This window comes from Macaca mulatta, chromosome 1 (genome assembly GCF_049350105.2).
Source record: "Macaca mulatta isolate MMU2019108-1 chromosome 1, T2T-MMU8v2.0, whole genome shotgun sequence".
Taxonomy (NCBI): Eukaryota; Metazoa; Chordata; class Mammalia; order Primates; family Cercopithecidae; genus Macaca; species Macaca mulatta.
This window is the reverse complement of record NC_133406.1, coordinates 183,161,009-183,167,008: the sequence shown is the minus strand read 5'-3', so window position 1 is coordinate 183,167,008 and position 6,000 is coordinate 183,161,009. Positions and strand designations below refer to the sequence as shown.

General features: G+C 38.8%; 1 long non-coding RNA gene across 1 annotated transcript in view; it reads right to left on the bottom strand.

Moving 5' to 3' along the window:
• Window positions 1-1,649: 1,649 nt before the first annotated feature.
• LOC144333166 (uncharacterized) overlaps window positions 1,650-6,000 on the bottom strand; it is a 59,259-nt gene continuing 54,908 nt past the window's right edge. The window contains exon 3 of the long non-coding RNA XR_013401613.1: window positions 1,650-2,612. This is a non-coding gene — a long non-coding RNA (uncharacterized LOC144333166). The remainder of the gene's footprint in view (window positions 2,613-6,000) is intronic.

Genomic DNA, 6,000 nt, shown 5'->3' with positions numbered 1-6,000 from the left:
AAAATGATGCCTCCTTATTCTTTATTGCCACCCCCCACCAGTTGCCTGAGTAACTCCTAACTCCCACCTATCCACTCAGTTTCCGTTTAAAAATCACTTTCTCAAAATAGCTGTCTTTGATTTCCTACTACATACCTCTCATAGTGCATGTACTTCACAATCTTGGCTTATCATCATGTACCGGAATTGCTTGTAGAATCTTCCTCTCCTACACCAGACGTAATCTTCATGAGGCACATCTTCTCTTGTGTTTGTTTCATTCATTAGTGTAATCTAAGAGGCCAGCAAAGGGCTTGGCACACAGAAGGATTAAATAAGTATTTCTCAAATGAAAGAAGTGGGGAAAAGGTATATTAAACACTTCAAGCAGCCATCGAATTCAAAAGATCTCCAAGCACTTAATAAGAAATTCTTCCTGGAGTCTTATCATACTGTTTCCACAGATGGGAAAAAGACAGTCGATTGGTGAATTGCACTAGTTATCTTAGGCAGGTTGACATTTGTTGTACTGCAGGGAATTTCTCTTAGCACAATATTTCCTGGGAGGAGCAGGTAAATATTGAGACAAGATACGCATCAAGTTTTTTTTTCTGTGAACCACTGTACAATAATCAATTCCAGAGATAACAAAGGCATTTGTTAACAGCTCCATCTCCTTTTTCAAAGCTCAGTTTTCAGTCTGGCAACGTTACAAAGCTCAAGAAAAGAAGTGTTGTTAGCAGATGCCAACCACTTGTCAGAGGAAAAATCCAAAAGGCACTATGCAATACCTCAGCTTCCTGTCCTCTAGTTCATCAAAATTCCTGATGGAGTAGCTGTAGACATGGAAAGTGAGGGTTTTACAAGCAGATTAAATAAGGAAAAATTCAGCCCAGCAGTCAAAGCTACTTACACAGTTCCTCTGGTTTTGGGGTTACACTTCTGCAAACAAGAGTTCATGGCTGGGGACAGTTTTCCCTGTATCAGAATACTCTGCACACTAAATATATTATATTCTTAATGTAGTTTGGTCATCTGTGCTAGATTTTTCAGGGCAAAAACTTTGTTTGATTTGCCACCTTTGCCTTCTGTGGTAGTACATACAATGTGCCTGGTGCACATTCCCTGAACAAATGAATGAATGAATGAATGAATGACATGACATGACATGAATGAACATCAGTGAGTGAAGCTAATGCAGCCCCCACTTGAAAGAGCTAAATAAATTATTCTTGGATGACTTTCTGTAGAATTTCTTTTACATATTTTTGGAACTTGCTTGTGCAAACAGATTAATATAGTTTGAAATTCTTTTCAAAAGATGACATCAGAATTGGGGATGGATTTTTATTTTTACTCTTTCTTAAGAAGATGCATTGTTTTGTGTCAAAACTGGTATAATGAGGCCCAGTTGCCTCCATATCCCACTAGCACACCAGCAGGAGCTTAATCTGTATGTAGGCCGAACAGATGAATGAATGAATGAACGAACGAATGAATGAATGTTTCTGTTGTTTAGGATTCCCTATTCAGTACCTGAGTGAACAGAGAAAAATCTGAATGTAAAGACCAGATTGAAATAAGCACACATCACACTTTGTATCTTCTACAGGATTGATCATTTCTGATTCAATAGCTTCATTGAGTTTCCATGTTTTATATTCCAGCTGACATCATGATGCACTAAGTTCTGTTCTTGGAGGCTGATGAAACACTGTCAAAGTCTTACCTAAATGCTCTCTTTAATAGCCAGGAGGATGCAAGACCCTGGTTAAGAAGGAAGCCCAGCTATTTGTCCTTGGTCTCCTGGTATACTGATTGCATTACCAACCTTCAGAGCCACTATCAAGATAAATTGACTGTACAGTCACCTCTAATTCACAAAATATGGGACATTAAGCCAGAAAGAATATCTCAACCCTCCCGTATTTGTTCAGACCATTAAACTGTCTTATACAGAGAGCATATTGGAATTTGTAATTTCTGTGGCCACATCAAAGAAATAGGACTCATTTTCTCAACACATACTGACTAGAGCATTTATTCTTCAGTGTCTTCCAGTCTCCCTATTTCCCAAATGATTGACAACTTTCCTTTTTTAGAATTAGGAAACTTTGGAGAAAAAAGAATCTAAATTCAAATGATTGTTCTGCCATTAAGTGTGAGACTGTGTGAAAATAATGTAACCCCTCTGAGCCTCATCTATTCATTGCCAAACCCAGATACGTACGTATTAGTTTTCAATTGCTGCATAAGAAATTATCACAAATTCAACAGCTTGAAACAATACCTATTTATTCTCCAACAGTTCTGCAAGCTAAAAGTCTGAGCAGACCTGACTAGATTCTCTGCTTAGGGTCTCACAAGGTTGAAGTCAAGATGTTGGCTGGGCTGGGCTCTTATCTGGAGGCCCTGGGGAAGAATCAGCTTCCAAACCTATTCAGATGGTTGGCACAATTCAATTCCATGCAGTTGTAGGAGTGAGGTCCTGTTTCCTTGTTGGTTGTCAGCCAGGGACTACTGTCAACCCCTAACGTCACCTGCATTCCTTGTCACGTGACCCTCTCCATCTTCAAGTCAACAGCAGGTGCATCAACTCCTTCTCACACTTGAAATCTCTCCAACTTTTTCTTCTGCCAAAAGCCAGAGAAAATTCTGTGTTTAAAAGGCTTGTGTGATTTGATGAGACCCACCCAGATAATCTCCATTTTGACACATAATGTGACATAATCACAAGAGTGATAGCTTATCTTGTTCACAGTTTCCACCTGTGCTCAAAGAGGAGGAAATTATACAAGGGTAAGAATCACTCATAGAATTCTGACTACCCAGGGTATCAAATTTACTGTGGAGCTTTTTAAAAATACTGATTTCTCTGTCTCTACCCTAGGCCCTCTGAATCAGAATCTCTAGAGTGGGTCCTAAGGATTTGTATATTTTAAAACATCCTCAGATAACCTGAATGTAACCAGTCTATGAATCTAAGATGAAAAACATTGATTTGATGTTTTGAAAAGCCTTATACAATGCTTAATATATAATGAGTTCAATGAATGTCATTTTTCTGTCCTTGTTTCCTCCAGCACCTTACTACTCAACTGTGCTCCACAGGCCAGCAGTATCATCACCACTTAGGAGCATATTAGAAATAGGAGATCTCGACTACTATCCCCCAAAGTCAGAATTTGTATCGCAACAAAATCTCCAGGTCATTTGTAACATTAAAGTTTGATAAGCACTGCGTTAGGAATAACGGATGCATGTCATCAACCCTAAAACACTATTCAAGCTTACCACTTTCAAATGGACATATCTATACAAATATCTCAATTTTGTTAGATTCAGTTGAACTGAATCAACTCAACTAGATCATCTGCTGTACATCCAGCACAGTGCTAGATGGTATATGAAAGAAAGAATTGCAAGTCATAATTGGGGTTTACTAGATACTCTCACCATCATTGGGTGCATAAAATAGAGAATGATTCAAAACAGCATGTTTGAGAGAAGCCTTGAAGAACTGTAAGATCGTGTTACTTTACAGTGGGCAGAAAGAAAAACTTGAGCTGATATTAAAAGATACAGATAGACATTCTTTAGCATCTTGTTAAAATATTGCCTCATTCATTCATTCACTCATATTTATTGAGTTCCCACTATTTGTTGAGCTCAGAACATAGAGGGAACTGTGTTCTGAGTGCTTGGAATAGACACTATTCCTGAACTCCTGGGGCTGCCAGTCCCTGGCTGTCTCCCCTGGCCACATGCCCTTATTGGAAGACTCAGCACACTGAACTATATTTTCTTGATTAATGTATCAGATTCCCATGAAAGACTGTGTGTTTCTCAGAGATCAAGCTACATTTTTCTTGATATCTGCTTCAGCACAATAGTTCTTGGCATATAGGAAGAGCTCAGTGAGTAAGTGAGTCAAGGAATAAATGAATGAATACAGGAAGGAGAAAGGGCATTGTAGGGGTGGGGAACATGCATGGCTAAAAGCATGGAGGGAAGAGTGAGCATAGCAACTTTGAGAGAGAATTCTAGGCTGACCTTTTATGAGAGTTCCCTGTGGAACAATTGATGGAATAAGGTTTGATGGAGTCAGACTACAGAAAAATGAAAATTTTAGAATGGAAAATATATTTTTCAATTAAATTCAACAGATATGGATTAAGCTAATGCGTAATAGGGAGCTACTATAGAGTTTTGAGGGAAATAGAAAAGATCTGATCTTTAATTTGGTTATCTCAGTACCTTACAGAGTTTAATCTTATAGGTCTGGTGGCTCTGAACAGAAAGGGTTGGTATGGCAGAGATGGAGGCAGAAGGACAACGTATGGGTGTGACATGTGTGTTTTTAATGTGTATATTTGGGAGTTGTAAGAAGAGAGGTATCACAGCCATCCAAGAAAAAAAATTATGAGCAGATGCTCAATATGGAAAAGTTCCCATTTCAAACAAGCCAGAACATTTAAAAATAGACTGATAGGCCAATTCTGTCCCAATAGAGCTCTGAGAAAACCTCCTTGGAATGCTGATTTACAGTTCACTTACTCATGCATTCATTCTTGCATTTATTCATTCATTTGACAAATATTAACTCAGTGTTGATCACTGTGCTATGGTCTAAGGTTACAGAGATGAATAAAATAAGGTCTGCTGCTCCTACAGGGAGTAAAAACACCTCCACATTAAACTTATTCACTCTGTTAGAGGATTAATCGTGTTAGTGATAAGATGAAATTGCTCAAAGTTGAAGATGAAGAACTGCGTCTGCAAATTCTTTAAGCTTTTGTTGAAAGTCTGGTATTTTCTGGCTTAGCAACGTGGTAAAATGTGGTAAAATGGAAGGCAGACAAATAAACCTGGGGCTGAAGCCATCTCTTACTGGCTATGTGAGCGTGTATCTGTTTCCTCATTTGTAAATGGGCATGATTCCTACATTATAGGATTGTTGTGAAATTTAAGGAAACAATTAACATATGCAAAGCACCTGGGTAAGTGGTTCACACATCTCTGGTTATGAGAGGCTGAACCTAGAGACTGCATGACTGAGACTTCATGGCTGACTGGCTTCCAGTCACATTTGACCAGCAGGGGCATCAACAAGATCAGACACAAAAAGGAGAAAAAAGTTGGGACATTTCTATCTCATGTCTTCCCTACTCCTTCCTTCCCTCATCACTGCGTCTCTGACAGAAGTCACATCCCTCTGAGATGCTAGGTCCCACCAACAGCCCCAGGTGTACTCTGGAGCTTGCACTCTCCTTGTTTCTTCAGTGAGGTAGTAATGCTCCTCCCATTGCTCACCCTGGGGTACTTGCCATCTTTTATTGGTTTCCCTTACTCTGCCCAGATATGTGTATGTAATTCCTTTCTTAGCCTTGTCATTTGAACCAGCTAGATTGAATTATAATTCCTATCAGTACACCAACTGATACAAAGAGGCTACATTCTACCGGGAAGGCCAGAACTTTTCAAAATATCTTCTATGAGTTATTTTGTAAAAAAGAAGTTTCTATGGTCAAATAAGTTTGGGAAATGCTGTAGATTTGATTTCCCTCTTGGAGACTCACAATATATATTAACATATTAGAGGCTCAGAGAAGCCTGAAATGAAGAAATGTGTTTAATTTTATTTAACATCATTTTCTATACTCACTTGACCATGAAACTATTATTTCATATAACACCTATTAACATCCCACACTTGAGGAAATGCTGAACTAGGCTAAACTAATAAGATGCTTTGTCACATCTATAGCAGTTTGAGGGTGAAAGAACATTGGACTTGGACTCAAGATTTGCCACTTCTTATCTTGAATCTGCCACTAACGCATGGAAGACCTTGAGCAGGCATCTCACCCCACTACAACTTGGTCTTCATTGAGGTGCTGGAGAAATGAGCTGTTTGACTCACAAAAACCTGACTCCAGTGCATGCTCATATTACTCTCATCAACATAAGCAATCTTGGCAGTTTGGGTAGAAATATCTCAGGAATGTTTTGCTTTGTTTC